Source organism: Prinia subflava, chromosome 27 (genome assembly GCF_021018805.1).
Source record: "Prinia subflava isolate CZ2003 ecotype Zambia chromosome 27, Cam_Psub_1.2, whole genome shotgun sequence".
NCBI lineage: Eukaryota > Metazoa > Chordata > Aves > Passeriformes > Cisticolidae > Prinia > Prinia subflava.
This window is the reverse complement of record NC_086273.1, coordinates 2,744,182-2,760,055: the sequence shown is the minus strand read 5'-3', so window position 1 is coordinate 2,760,055 and position 15,874 is coordinate 2,744,182. Positions and strand designations below refer to the sequence as shown.

The 15,874-nt window shown below is 48.6% G+C and overlaps 1 protein-coding gene and 1 long non-coding RNA gene across 2 annotated transcripts in view; both read right to left on the bottom strand.

Moving 5' to 3' along the window:
* The window catches only part of LOC134562336 (zinc finger protein 664-like), a 455,591-nt gene that overhangs the window by 75,540 nt on the left and 364,177 nt on the right, over nt 1-15,874 (bottom strand).
* On the bottom strand, nt 8,401-14,867 carry LOC134562467 (uncharacterized). The gene is made up of 5 exons (XR_010083175.1): nt 14,729-14,867; nt 12,954-13,006; nt 10,402-10,463; nt 9,436-9,495; nt 8,401-8,653 (listed from the first exon to the last, which is right to left on the bottom strand). It is a non-coding gene; the product is annotated as an uncharacterized LOC134562467 (long non-coding RNA).

Here is a 15,874-nt window from a genome sequence, read left to right as displayed (position 1 = left end):
GATGAGGGAGGCTCACCCTTGCAGTCTCTGGGAACGGGTCCTGGCAAGTGTGGCACAAAGATATCTGTGTGCAGACCATCTCTAGATGCAGCAAACCCAGTGGAAGAGCAGAGAACAAGGGATTCAAGGCTTGAGAGAAATGGCAGGGGCAGAGATTGTCTTCTCAGATGAGCTAAACATAAGGAACCCAGACTTGGTACCATGTACACCTGTGATGTGGGGAAAACTTGACTGACTTGGGCCACAAGAACACTCTTCTGCTTTAGCAATAATGAAGGGGGATGACACAGAGGAGACCAAGTTGGATATGGGGAAGAAGCTCTGAGCATCTGCAGATGCTGTGCATGGCCAAACACATGCAAGAATAGCAGCTGTGGAAACACGTCTGCAGAAATTGGAAGACAAGATAGAGGAGAACCCCAAGAAACTCAGGGAGGAGATGAAAGAGGACATTGCCCAAATCTCTGCAGTACAGATCAGTGCACATTAATCCCATCCAGACATGTAGGCACAGAATCTGTTTCTGTTGCTGGTGTGACAGGGAGATCACAGGATTTTCCTTTGGTAGAAGTTGATGTGAGCCTGACTGGAAATGACTGGAAGAAACACGCTATTGTAACTGGCCCCGAGGCCCCATGCCTTTTGGGCACAGACTTCCTCCAAAATGGGTATTACAAAGACCCAAAGGGACTCAAGTGGGTGTTTGGGATAGCAGCTGTAGAGACAGAGGGTGTTTAGCAATTGAACACCTTGCCTGCACTATCAGAGAACCCATCTGCAGCAGGACTCCTGAAGGGGGAAGAGCAATGAGTGCCAATTGCCACTTCAACAGTGCATCCCTGACAGTACAGAACAACTGGAGATGCTGTGATCCCCATGCACAAGATGATCCGAGAGCTGGAGAGCCAAGGGCTGGTCAGCAAAACACACTCACCCTTCAACAGCCCCATCTGGCCTGTGTGCAAATCTGACAGAGAATGGAGATTGACTGTGGACTGTTGTGCCTTGAATGAAGTGACTCCACCACTGAGCGCTGCTGTGCCAGACATGTTGGAGCTCCAGTAGGAGCTGGAGTCCAAGGCAGCCAAGTGGTGCTATTGACATTGCCAGTGCATTTTTCTCCATTCCTGTGGCAGCAGAATGCAGGCCTCAGTTTGCCTTCCCGTGGAGGGGAGTGCAGGACACCTGGAACCCACTGCCCCAGGGGTGGGAGCACAGTCCCACCACCTGCCATGGACTGATTGAGACTGCACTGGAAAAGGGGGAGGATCTAGAACATCTGCAGTACATCACTTTTCATTGTAGGATTTGGGATGGCAGAAGAACAACACAGACTCTCCACCTTGAAAACAAAGAGCCATCTTTATATTTTCAGTATCCTTTTATAGACATTTCTGAGAAAAGAGAAGTGATTGGATACTCAGGACAACACCCCTCGAACAGACTTGCAGGTAAAGAACAAGTTTGAAAACAACACCTGTGGAGACTGTTTTCTCGGCTTCTGGGACTATTGTTATTCCTCCTCACAATTTCTTTTGCCAGTGTGAGAAAGCTATGTGACTTAATTTCACACAGACTCTGCTGATGCCTGATTTCTCTCTCCAATCAGATTTCCAGCATCAATAGTTCCTCCTTCTGTTTTAAGGCGGAAGGCAGCGTCTGTGATCTTCCACAGGGCCCTTGCAGCAAAGAGAACAAACATGGCACAGGAGGTCCCTTTAGTGATTTGTCAGTCACCAAAAAGAACCCAAATCTGACACCGATTTAAAATTATATGGGAGATTTCCTGGCACATGCCATCGAATTCTTCATGCACCAACATCAGGTCTTGTTGTTTGTCCTTGCAAGGAGTCAGTTACCAATTCTAATACAGTAAACAAACATCAGTCTGCTCAAGAAACTGGCAGTCTACCTTGTCAACACTCACTACTTTAGAAACAAAGAAAAGGATAGAATACTCATTCTCTACTTGTAAAAAGACTGTCTGAATTATAATTGGCATCCTGATCATCACCCAAAGGTTGCCCGTTTGCCACATTCTGCTCTTGGTGTTGCAGGTCAGGGTGAACACACCCTGCAGGCACCCACTGCACCCCAGTATCCATGGAAACGTGTGCATACCCGTGACCCCAAGAGACAAGCCCACACAGGTATTCCCACTTATTCGTGGTCACATCCTGCACCCATACCTTCTCTCGAGGCAGGTGCATCTCGCCTGACGACTGCAACAAAAGAGAGTAATTTCGAATGACAAGACTGTTTGAATTCTGTGGCACTACAAGGAAATCAACTACATATAGAACTTTTTTCCAATTGCCTGTGCCTGGTTTTGGAATGTAGAAATAATAGAACCATATTTCCAAAGATCTGCATGATCCCAATCACCACAAAGTAAAACCACAGCCCTTGGTAACTGCAAAAGCAGAAACCAAAGGCATGTGAGGTATTCCATGAGGTACAATCAGGATAAATAATCCTTGCTTTAGAGTCCAAATAATTGAAAATCAGTGACAAATCTGCCAGCTAAAGGTGCTGATCTTTGACATCACTGAATGGCTTCTTGAATCCTGAAACAAGGAATAACTGCAGAAAATTAGTAGAAACACAATACCATGATGTTGACATAGGCTTTTGTTATCAAATTGTCTGTATAATTTCCAGACACATAATTGTCTCTTTGCAGTCACTCTTCTGTTCTTGTTCGGGCCAGAGAGGCTACACAATGATTTTTCTTTCTACTGGGCCTCATTCCTCAAAGGTGATTGATATTTAATCAAATTTTGAACAGGTGACTGCTGTGAACTTGCTGATGATAAAACACAGGCATATCTTCTCCTTAAGTTAATTTATTAACTAGGCTTTACTGTTGTTAGTCAATCAAAATTCAGATCTGATAATTCTTTTTTCAAACCTCTAGTATAAATTATTGCATTATTCAGAATCATTGCCTATAAATTCCCCTTTTTAAATTTTATTTTAAAAAATGGGGTATATGTCTGTGGTTATACTTAGAACCCAAAACTTAGAGTAATCAGGAATTACTCAGGTAATAAACATAATCAATAGCAAATGTGAAATTATCAAGTATTCAACTCTGTACCATCAGCCCCAAAACTGCAAACAGGTGAAAATTTTAAATGAATCATTTCTGGACAACGATCTCTAAGCTCATTCCAAAAAGAACAGATTCAGCTTCCCCACTTATAGGTCAAATTGACTAGTCAAATAGCTCATATGTAATTTTGTTGCAGAAAACATCTGGGCCTGTTGGCAAATTCCCATCCAGGAAGAACTTAAGGTGTGGCCAGTGCTGAAGTTCTAACTGGAAAGGGGTCCCCTACACAGATTTTAAAACAAGGTTCTTAAGAATCTTGGGGTAAAGACTAATTGAACCATCTAATAACTGATTTCCTCCGAAATCCTGTCAGGTTAGGGATGCTTTGAACTCAGCAAACTATTGGAGTGATTCTGTGACCAGAACTGATCAGACAACATTTCTTAGAAATCTGAAAAATTCTTTTAAAAGTAACATAAGAACTAGAAGACAAGGAAAAACCTGGAGCGACAGGTGTCTTATAAATAATTACACTCAAGTAAATGGTGAAGTATATGAGAAGAAGCTGGCTATGAAACAATAACTTATCAACAATATTTGTTATCGTATCAGTAAATTCATGTTATGTACTCAATATATCACTAAGAACTATCTTAGGGAGCTGAGATAACACTTAAAACTTACAACCAATAACAGTTACGATGTAGAATTATTACTATTTTTTAAATTTTGTTATCTGTGAAAGTGCAACAAAAATTGCTTGTTTACCCCTTCACAAACAGACATTTAAAACTTCAATTCTATTAACTAGAGATGCCCTAAGAAGAAAAGGAAGGGGCGGGAGGGAGGGTGGAAACCAGACGAACTTGAAGCCACTGCCTCCCTCAGAAAGAAATAACTATTCCTTAGGATTTAAAGAAGCATCTTCTGACAGAGCATAAACAAAGCTGTCTTGAGATAAGGAAGGGTGGGGGGCGCTGATGAAGTGGAGACCATTCTGTGGCCATTGCAATGCAGAGGAAGAAGGAGGAGGAGCCGAGGGAGGCAAAAGGAGCTGCCTGCAAAGGGAAATATTCTGTGGCTGCTCAAAGCACAGAGAAATTCCAGGAACGAAGCCTTCACTGAAGGCACGGTCGGTTCTTCTAGAGAACTGGTCTGCTGTTTTGTGAAGATCCTTGTCCCTACAGCCTGCACAAGGCAGTTGTTTGCTGCTGGATTGCAAACATTAACTTTGTTGGGTACCGTCCCAAGCTAGCCTCTCGGGGCCAGCTCAGCTACCCAGGGTTGCAGAGACTTGTAGCTCTCCAGGAGCACGTGGGGGAAAAACACTCTGATTCTCTCAAGAGGAGGCAGAGGCAGACTCCAGTCCTTCGAATGTCAGGTCACCATATGTTGCTGTAGGATTAGGGACTGCAGAAGAACAATGAACACGGACTCTCCATTCTCAGAAGGCAGAGAGTGATCTTTATTTTTTCACCATACTTTTTTAGACATTGCCTGTCTTTTATAGACATTTCCAAGGAAAGAGAAATGACTGGACACTCAGAACAACACCCCTCGCCCACACTTGCAGGTAAAGAACAAGTTTGAAAAACAACACCTGTGGAGACTGTTTTCTCAGCTTCTAGGTCTATTATGATTCCTCCTCACAATTTCTCAGGCCAGTGTGAGAAAGCTATGTGACTTGATTTCACACAGACTCTGCTGTTGCCTGATTTCTCTCTCTGATTAAGTTTTCAGCATCCATAAAGGCCTGAGCCCAGGATTCCCTTAAGCTCTTTCTCTGGGGCTCTCACAATCCTATGGTCCTTCTCTCCCTGAAGTGTCCATCTTCCAAGGTTCAAGGACACACGTGTTCTGGAAAGAATCACAGGATCATAGAATATCCTGAGCTGCAAGGGATTCACAGGGATCACTGATTCCAGCTCCTGGCTGTACCCAGAAAACCCCAAAAATCCCATCCTGTGCCTGGGGGCATTGTCCAAACACTCCTGGAGCTCTGTCAGTCTTGGAGCCATGACCAAACCCTGGGGAGCCTGTTCAATGCCTCAGTACTCTCTGAGGGAAGAACCTTTTCCTGATATCCACCCTAACCCTGCCCTGGCACAGCTCCCACTGTTCCCTCAGGTCCGGTCATGAGAGGAGAGAGGACAGAGGGGAGATGAATAAAAAGCTCCTCCTTCCCTCACAAACCACCAAATGGGTAAGATTGGAAGGGACCACTTGAGGTCTTCTAGTCCAAACTCACACTCAAACAGGGTCTCCCAGAGACCATTAGTCAGATTTATGTCTAGTTGGCTTCTGAATGTCTCCAAAGGAGTCTCCACAACCTCTATCACAACTGGTCCTTCTGCTGAGTTACTCTCACAGTAACGAAGATCTTGCTTGTGTTTAGGTGGAAATTCCTTTTTTTCTGTTTCTGTCCATTGCCTCTCATCCCATTCCTCAGCCCCACCAAGAACAGCCCAGCTCCATCTTCCTGACACCCACCCTTGAAACACTGCTGTCGATTGATGAGATCCCCTCTTAGCCTCCAGACCAAGCTGCCTCAGCCTCTCCTCACCAGGGAGATGCCCCAGGCCTCTGATCATCTTTGTAGTCCTCTGCTGGGCCTGTCCCAAGAGCTTAAGGTTTCTCCAGTACTGAGGAGCCCAGCATGGGACACAGAGCTCCAGATGTGCCCCACTAGGGCTGCTCTTCCCTTGGAGGTTGGCAAAGCTCTCCCTAAGGCAGCCCAGGCAGCCGCTGGCCTTCTTGGCCACAAAGACACATTGCTGACTCTTGGACAGCTCTCTGTCCACCAGAACCCCCAGATCCTTCTCTGCAGAGCTGCTTTCCACCAGGCCAGCCCTGAGCCTGGGTGGGTGACTGGGCTTGTTCCTCACCAGGTTCTTTCAATTGGTTTGGATGGATGGGCTGCAAGAGGGCTGAGGAAAGGGCACTGGCCCTGTGGGTATTCCTTAGGGTTTGGCAAAGGCCCGGGGGGCAGGATGGAGGGCAGGAATCATCTCTCTCCATCTCCCCACACAGCATCTGAAGGCTGTGGCAGACAACACTCTGTCATGAAGAAGGTGAGTGGGCAGGAGGATTTGGACACCTTTACCACATGTCAGGTCATACCCACAAATACTCTTCAAAGATGAGAGAGCCAAGAGGGGATTTGAGCACCAGCAGAGAACACTTCAGCAGAGAGGTGTTTTAGTGTCACAGGGCACAAAAGCTGAAGGCCCAGAAAAGCTGACTTCAGTTGCAGGATGGATTGTAGTGGTGCATCCCATGACTAAAGTCAGCTGCTTTGGGCCTCTACCCAGGTAAGGACTGTCCTTCCCCATCCCCTCGGAGGAGCTGAGCAGGATGAGCTCACAGGGTGGCTGGGCTGTAGAGCAGCTTTTGCCTTCAGAGAGATCGAAGTCTACTTCACAGTAGACTTGGCTTGGCTCTGCTTAGCTTGTTACTTCTCCAGGCCTTCACTGAGAAGCTGAAACTCATGCTGTGCTGACTCCAGTAATTTCTGTAAAACTTTTTCCAGAGTTTCAATATTTTGGCAGAGTTGCTGGAATTTCACACTCACTCTGGATACCAGGGCCCTTGAAATTTCCTCCTCTTTCTTTCCTGTGAAGAAAGAACAATGCCACTGGGTCAGTAATGATTCCTCCTTGAGGAGCAGACAAGCTGTCTGAAACAAGGATACCCAAATGCTCTGGTTTAATGTCTCTGACAGAGGGTCTCTGCACTCACAGGCTCTGCTCAGGGAAGCTCCTCTCCCTGCTGATCAACAGGGAATCAAAGCTGATCTCACATGTGCCCCAGCATGGGACCAGCACTGGGGGGGCTGGAGAAGGGCAGTGGGGAAAGGGAGAGACACGGGAACTGGACTTCCGTGGGGGCAACCTTAACAAGTATGAGGCAATGAGAGAACTCCCAGCACACACCCTCTGCAAAGATGAGGGACAGAAGAGGGACTTTGACCACCTGCACCTGCAGAGAACACTTCAGCATGGAGGTGTTTCAGTGCCACGGATCACAGAAGCTGCTCCCCAGGGAAGGAGTGTCCCTCCTCATCCCCTGTGAGGAGCTGAGCAGGGTGAGCTCACAGGCTGGTTGGCCTGCACAGCAGCTGCTGTCTTCAGAGAGATGGAAGTCTGCTTGGCAATGGCCCTGCTCACCTTGCTTCTCCAGGTCTGCTCTGAGACAATCAAGCTCATACTTTGTGGTCTCTGGCCATTCCTGCACATCTTTTTGCAGAGCTTGAATGTTTTGGGAGAGTAAGTGGATTTGGTTCTCCATACAGGATAACAGGACCCTTACAAAGTTCTCCTCTTTTCCTGTGAAGAAAGAAAGATGTCACTAATGTTCCCTCCCTGAGCAGGAGCCCAGCTATCTGACACAAGGAAGCCCAAAGGCTCTGATTTAACCTCCCGTACAGAGGGTCGCTCCTCAGGGCTCTCCTGTGGGTGGTTTTTTCCTTCCTCATTCCCCCTTAGAAATCCTCCCCTCAGAGGAATTCTGTTTGGCCATGAGGCACAGTCTGGGAATGCTTTCCCCTTTATCCTCAGACTATTAGCAGGGAGGTATATACTGAGTATACTTTCATCCCTTTTCAGCATCTCATTTGTGCTTTCTGTAGCTCAATAAATAGGGTTCCAGCTTTGAAAAGTAGGCCAGAGATTTAATTCTCAGCCCACAATGGTTTGAGCCAGCAGGAACTCCAGGGGTTTTCCTGGACTCCTCTGGGCTGCTCCTGGCCCTGGCTTTGCTGGCTGCAGCTGGAGCAAGAACAGGACCATGGTCAGGGAAGACCAATCGTTCCTCAGCTTTCCCTGCCCTGAGGCCAAGAGCCCGTTCCCAACACAATTTGTGTCCTGCCTGAGCCAGGCCCAGGGCACAGTCTGGGGCCAGCCAGGCCACACTGCTGTCTGTGCCCCAGCTGGCTCCTTCCCCTTCCCAGCACCAGCTCCTGCAGGCAGAGCTGCTCTCCACAGGCCCTGTACTCACAGACACATCCAGGCTCTGCCCAGGGAAGCTCCTCTCCCTGCTGATCAACAGGGAATCAAGGCTGGTCTCACATGTGCCCCAGCATGGGACCAGCACTGGGGGGACTGGAGAAGGGCAGTGGGAAAAGGGAGACAGACAGGGGCAGGACTTCAGTGGGGGCAACCTTAACAAGGTTGAAGCAATGAGAGAACTCCCAGCACACACCCTCTGCAAAGATGAGGGACAGAAGAGGAACTTTGACCACCTGCACCTGCAGAGAACACTTCAGCATGGAGGTGTTTCAGTGCCACGGATCACAGAAGCTGCTCCCCAGGGAAGGACTGTCCCTCCTCATCCCCTGTGAGGAGCGTAGCAGGGTGAGCTCACAGCCCAGTTGGCCTGCACAGCAGCTGCTGTCTTCAGATGGATGAAAGCCTGCTTGGCAATGGCCCTGCTCACCTTGTTTCTCCAGGTTTGCTCTGAGGTCATGCAGCTCACACTGTCTGGACTCCCGCAATTTTGTGAAAGATTCCTGCAAGGCCTTTATTTTTAACTCAAGCTTCTGGAAGGCTTCATCTATCTTACATTCCACAGCTTTTCTGGTCTGCTCCTTCTTTCTCCTTTCTGTAGAAAAGAATTGGTGTCAGTGGGAAACTGATATTCCTTGTTTAAAGGGAAGACCACTCATCCTGCTGAGGGTGATCAAATCCTCTGTTTTAAAGTCTCTTCTTGAGGGTCTCTTCTTGGGTCTTCCCACAGGTTGGTTTTTGGTTTCCTCTCCTCCAGGCTGTCCTGGTCTATGCTGGGAAAAGCCCACAGCTGGGACATCTCTGCACCCTGGGATCCTGGGGTCCTGGGCATCAGCATGGGGATGGGCAATATAACAAAGGACTGGCTAGAGGCCTTTGGAAATGGGAATTTATGGTCAGGTGGGATTGTTTGATCTAACTGCACTGGGCCCTCATGCATGACAGACCTCTGGATCTCCTTCTTGCTTGGCAGGGGTTTCCAGGTAGTGTGGGCAAGGACTGGCACTCACCTGCACAGATAGGCTTCTGCCTTTTGTGTCTGTAGCTAAGCCCAGGATGAGATTCCTCCTTTAGTGCTCAAAGAAAGGAAAGGAAATCCCAGAAGGGATATGCCATGTCTTTGAAATCATTGCCAACTGCCAGGAACAGCCTCCATTAGAGTAGGATGTGTCTTGGTAAAAGAAGGTCAAACCCCTGACCCAAACTGATCCCACCCCAAAGGCCAGGCCTTCTGCTGTGCTCTGGAAGGGATTCTGCAGGCAACGTGCTTGGGGGAGTGACCTCCACTGGCCTCACTTCTCTCAGGGGTAACACACCACATCCCAAAGGTTTCCAAGAACAGCCACGGACAAGAGGAATGGGATCCAGCACACTTACTTAATGCGTTGAATGCCATTTCTACAGCACTTGCAGCCAGAAAGCTTACAGCCGCCTTTCCTGGACATCAGGTACATATGAAAATAAAAGCAAAAAGAAAAACAGGACATTTAACAAGGGCCTTTCCCCAGGGAACTCCAGGACTGCACTGAGCAGGTTTTGAGGCAGAACACATCCTGCAGCTGGCCCAGGAACCATGAGGTCCTGTGGAACAGGAGCCCCACAGCAGTGCTGGGGGGTTTCTGACCCTTGGGGCCCACTGAGGCTCTCCTGGGCCAGGAAGCTGCCTCAGCTGCTACAGCACTCAGGCACCACACAGGTGTCTCGGTCCCACCAGAGTACAGCCACCCACTCTTCTTCCTCACACCCCGGGAGTGGAGAGGGAGCTCCCAGGTCCCTTCACTGTCCCCTGGCACATTCATTTCAGCCTGAATCCTCAAAGTCTTGCTCAGCAACACCCCCTGCTAGAGCAGGACATATCTCTTGTTAAAGAAAGTCACCCCTCTGACCAAACTGATCCCATCCCAAAGGCCAGTCCTTCCACTGTGCTCTGGAAAGGGATTCTGCAGGCAACGTGCCCAGAGGAGAGATCTCCACTGGCCTCACTCCTCTCAGGGATAACACACCACATTGCATCCCAAAGGTTCCCAAGGATGGCCACAGACAGGTGGAATGGGATCCACGAGTCCACTCTTACTTATGGACTCAAATTGGCCTCTTTGGGCATGCTGCCATGAACTGGTTTTTTGTGTGAGTGTGTGCCCATTGGTTTCATGAGAAGAAAAAGAAAAATGAAAAAGTGGAATCTTCACTACAATGTTTCCCTAAGGATTTAAAAAAAGCATTGATGAGCTTTTTTGGGACACGTGTCCCTTATACTACTCAATACTTGGATCCATTCAGAATTTTTTAAATTACTTATTTTCCCTTCCATCACTGTCTAAACAGAAGTAAAACATCTCTTACCAAAAAGAAATTGAGCCATGTCCTTCTTTCTTGTCTCCTGTTTCCTTTTTTCAAGGTTCACTCTGCAATGCAAGGAAAAAGAGGGGCAAAATCTCTGTGGTGGGCACAGGACTAGAGAAGATAATGCAGTTGATAAGATGTTCTGCTGTAATCCCAGCTGGTTCCTCACCCATCTTGCCTGCTCTGGAGCTCTGAGAATTCTCACAGACACATACATCATCTCCCTTGGTCAAAATTAAGACCTTATGCTTTTGCAGAGTGCAGAACCTGCTATTCAACCCCAGGCACAATTTTCCACAGAGGTAAGAAGCTGCCTCAGCTTCTTTTTCCATTCTTCCAGATTCAAATCCTGGAGGTTTTCCTGACCAACTAATAAAGAAATCTATGGAGAAAGGACAAGTGACCTGGCTGGCTGCCAGATGCCCACCAAACTTCTCTCACTTCCCCTCTTTAACTAGACAGGAGGAAAAAATACAGCTGAAGAGCTCACTAAGGGCCTGGCACATCCCTCAGCAGTTGCCATCATGGGCAAACCAGACTCGACTTGGAGATGATGGCTTTGCTTTCTCTGCAGTTCCCAAGAGAGCAGCAAACTGAGTAACAAAGACAGAACTGAAACCACCTCACTCCCACTCCCCCCTGCTCCTGGTTGTGAACACACCTGGTGCAGGTGGCTGGGGGCAGCTGCAGTGCCAGATGCAAGTTGAGCTCCAGGTGGGAGCCTGAGACAAGAGCCTGTGAACTGCCTGCAAGGGGCACCAAGAGAACACTTCAGCATGAGAAGGGACACTGAGAGACCCAGCAGGAGCCAAGGGCTCGGGGGGAAGACCCAGACCTGAGCCTTGGGCACGTAGGCTGTGAGGGGATAAAACGGAGGGATTCCTTTGTTGGAGGAACAGCTCAGGCTGTTCCTGTGTTCCTGCACTGGGAATAAATGGCTTTATGGAATCAGACATTTGAGACTCTGCTGTGGGAAACCTGGTCTGGAAGCAGGGAGGACACAGAGGCTGAGTGTGGGAGTGGGGGATGTGAGGAGTCCAGCAGGGCCCATTGGGGGACTGAAGCCACTTCTGTGGAGGGGCTCCAGTGCCAGCACTGAACATCTCTGGTGGCTGGAGTGTGGTGGCCAGAGAGCCTCAGGAACGGTCAGACTGGGAAGGTTCCTTAACATCCTCTTCTGCAGAGCTGGCTGCAGAAAGCATGGCCTCAATGACCCTTCCAGCAAAGCCGCCTGTCCCTTCTGAGCACATCCATCAGAGCAGCAACGACAAGGTGAAGGCAGAAACAGGGACTGCTCTGGAGTGAGGAAAGGTCTGCTCAGGGCACAGCTCACTGCCCTGCTTTGCTCCCCCTCTCCTTCTTGCCCTCCATTTCCCTGGGCTGTCTGCTCCTTGTGACTTTTTTGGTTTTCTTTGCCCAGGGCCATTTTCCAGAAAAGGAGGAGCACCTGGACTGAATTAAAGAACCCCTTGCCAAAAGCTGCTGCACGTTGAGAAAGCTTTCCTGGTGTTAAAGGGAAATAGAGACTCGGTGAGGAAAAGAGCTCCACTGAGGACTGTAAATAGAGAAATGCCAGTAGGGAGCGAAGAGAAATCACAGGCCCAGGGCTTATGGCTGTTGCAGGGGTCCAACCCCAGAACTGAACTCTGCTTTACTTCCTTCCACTACCCTTTCCTATTTTGCTCTGGTCTGAAAGGAGAGAAAGAATATAAATGGCACAAACCACTCAATATTTGAGGTATTTTTCTCCTGAAAGCAGAACGATAGAATGATGGCTTTCTAAACAGTAACAATGAATAGATGATGTACACGTGGAGCTGTCCTGAATGTGCCTCTGCTGTTATGAACACAGACATTTACTTCAGACCAACACTCCTGGCAAGATGGTCATGCTTCAAGGAATGGGTCACCCCAGTTCTCACAGTCAGAGACAAATTGTTCTCGCTGTCTCTCTCCCATATTTAGAAGGAGCCCTGACAATTGGTTTAGACAGGAAAATTATTTTATGCAGGGTCAGATCTGCAATCCTGAGCCAAAGCTGAAGCTTTGAGGGAAAAAAAAAGGGAGGGGACAAAAGGAGGAGAGGAGAGGAGAAGGAAAAAGAAAATGGAAGGGGAGGAGCAGGGGGAAAGGGAGGACAAAGAAAAAGTACGGCCAGAAAAAAAAAGGAAGAAGAAATTCACTCTTCTGCACTGTCAGTGATGTCTCTGTTTGCCAGAGACCAACAGAGTCTGGTCTGCTAAAAGAGGCCAAATAAATTCAACATTTTGAATTATGCATTGAGTCTAGTACAACATTAATAGCAGTATTTGAGCTAAATCCAGGAGGACTGTATGAGTGGTGATGAAATCTCATTATGCTTTGGTTGGGGTGCTAAGGTGAGCTATTGTTTTAATTTTTACATTTATATTACTAAGTTATACTCTATGAAACAATAAGTCATTATATTTTCAGATTTAAAATTTATTTGATCAGCTAAGATCAAAGACAGAAACAATTACCCATAATTAAATTATGGCATCCAGGCTGTGCCTCATCAATACGCTACTTACCTTTTATTTTTCTCCCAGTTAATGTGTAGCAAGAGTCACAGCAACAATTTTTGCTATCAGATAGAAAAAAAGATTAAATAAATAAGTAAGGCCTGAATTGACAATTTTTTCTCTTTGGTAGGAATGAATTAGGTACTGGATTCATATTTGTAGACAGTGAGCAGAAAGGGACAATGGACTCTGAATGGGAATGGTACGAAATGTTAACTTTGTGGTCTCCCTCCAACCCTTCCTGACTGGCCTCCCACCCTCTACAGCACAGCTGGGCCTCGATGAGGCAAAGGCACTGAAAGTCATGAGGACTCTGGAGGGCAGCAGAGCTCCTTCAAGCCTCAGCAAAGCCCAGTGAGGGCCCCAGGGTGGTGCAGGGAGCAGTGTCCTTTTCCCATTCAGTTCTCCCTTGCAGAACTGGACACAGCACTGGAGGGGCCTCAGCAGTGCCCAGCACTGGGGGATGGTCACTGCTTGTAAAATCTTGTGGGGGGGGTGTCACTGCTGCATTGCCAACAGTGATTCCATTGGCCTTGCCAGAAGGGCGACTGCAGCTGCAGACTGCTCTGCTCAGATATTTCTCTTTGGGCACAGTCACACTTCTGGTGTTGGTTTTGTTGTTGCAGACACTGATACTCTTAAGGAAATCCCACCAGTACTTGAAGGACAGCTGAGGATTCCCACCTCAGTGACCCACCAGTGCAGGGCTTTCTGACTGCCACTGCACCTATGTTGCTGGGCAGGTGTGGTGTAAGTGTGCTGTGCAGAGGGGTCAAACCCTTCCCCTGGCTGTGCTCCTGCTCACACAGCCCAGGGTGCTTTGGCTTTCTTTGCTGCTGGCTCATGTGCTCCACCTCCTACATGCTGCCTTTTCACCTGGTCACTTCAGCCAGAAGCCTCAGGAGATCAATTCATGGCCTCTTGGGAAGACCATTCCTGCCCTTGGCTGCCCTGTAGGGCCTGTCAGATTTCCTCAGCCCTTTCACCCTTCAGAGCTGCTGCCCCTGCCACCACGTGGTTCAGCACCCCAAGTTCATCAAAGCATTTTCCTCTGGAGCCCCAGCTCTGTGCTCTGCTGCTGGCCTTAGTCCCTGCCCTTCAGTGCCTGGGACCCCACGATTCCCTGGTTGTGGCAGCCCAGGGTGGCACTGATGAGCACATCCCTGACCAGCTCTTTCTTGTGGGTCCCCATGAGCATCCCCTCTATTCACCTACCAGGCAGCTCTGCTAAGGCTTTGTTCCAAGATCCCCCATGCTGTTGGAACCCTTTGCTTTGCCTGGCCATGAATGCCAGGGTAGCTGCTATTCCCTGTGGGAACCTGCTCACTGCCCTGCAGACTCCTCAGGTTGCTCCCAGAGCTCTGCTGCCAACTCTCCCTGATGATCAAGGAGTTTCTAAACTGCCAAGACAGTGTCCCCACTTTCTGGCCCCTCCAGTGCTCACTCACACAAGTCAACCTTTGCCCATCTTGTAGAGGATCCCCATGTATCCCAGATGCTCTTCACACCTCCCATCCTCATCCTCCCCGACACTCCCTCTGGCACAGCCTCTCCCCTTCCACTGCATTCCATCAGCACTTAGGCACAGCTGTCCAAACCATTTAGGGATGCTTTCAGCTCAGAAAAAACCTGATGTAGGCAGCTTTTGAGATCCAAACAAGCAGTTTTGGGTTGGTAGGGGCTCAGAAACTCCAATTCAGGAGCTTTTGGGCTCAGAAACATTACTTTAGGGAGCAGAAGGAGCAAGCTGCGGGGAAACACGGGAGCAAGGGGCTGGCGCTTACCTCGGGCAAGGCTGGGAAGAAGCAGCTCCTCGGTGGGGGTGTGAGCACCGGAGGATCCTCACGCTGCTCCTCGCCCGCTCCTCCCGGTTATATCTCACCCTGCCTGCTCCCGTTCCCACCCCCACGGGCTCCTCCCTCCTCTCCCAGCACCTCTGTTCTCGATTTTCACCGATTTCCCGATTTCCCGTTGGAAAACTGAAAGTGAAAATGCTCCCATCAGGGAGGGGCTCCTTGGGCTGGGTGGGGGGAAATGGGCACAGCCAGCAGCCCCTCCCTGCTCCCGGAGGCCTCCCAGAGGCACTGGGAATGCACTGGGAGGGGACTGGGAGCACTGGGAGTGAACCCCATGGTCTGGTGGCAAACAGGGCACATAGCTGGAGTTAGGGGCATCAGGGCTCTGGAACACTGATGTTGGGAACCTCATGGCTTAGAAAAACTCTACTTCATTCGTTTGGGTGCTGTAATAGTGACCTAAGGATCTTTGGAACTGAAAAAGATCACTTTGGGAGGCTTTGAGGCTCCAGAACACTGATTTTGGGGAGGGTTTTGGCTATAGAAAAAACAACTTAGGGAGCCCTGAGTCTCAAAGAAAGCAAATTAGGGGTATTTTTATCTCAGAAACAGGAATTCAGACAGATTTGGAGCTCAGAAACATCCATTTAGGATATATTGGTGTCTAAAGCACCAATTTAGGGAACTAAGAAACACTCATTTAGGGAGGATTTGGGCTCAGAAATATCAAATTAAAGAGCTTTTGACCTCCCAAATCAAAAACCTATTTAGGGAAGGTTTTGCTCACAAGGGCTGGAGTACCAAGCATGGGGAGGCCTGGCAGACTGACTCTACCCCAAACCCACCATGACAAGTGCTGTGTGCCTGTGGTGGTGAAAACAACCACTGGATGACTGCAAACATACCCTGTGTCCCATGTCACTGCCTGAGATGATGTCCTGGGCCTTGAAAACAAGTTCTGGGGACACAGCACTGCAGAAAGAACAGACTCACACAGTGGAAAGCATTTCCAAACCAACCTTACAGACACGTGGCCAAGAAGCAGGCACCAAATGGATTTATCACATCCCCTGTGTGATAAACGCCAATCACTCGCTTTTTGAAATTTATGAAAATTTAATAAAGAATAAAAAT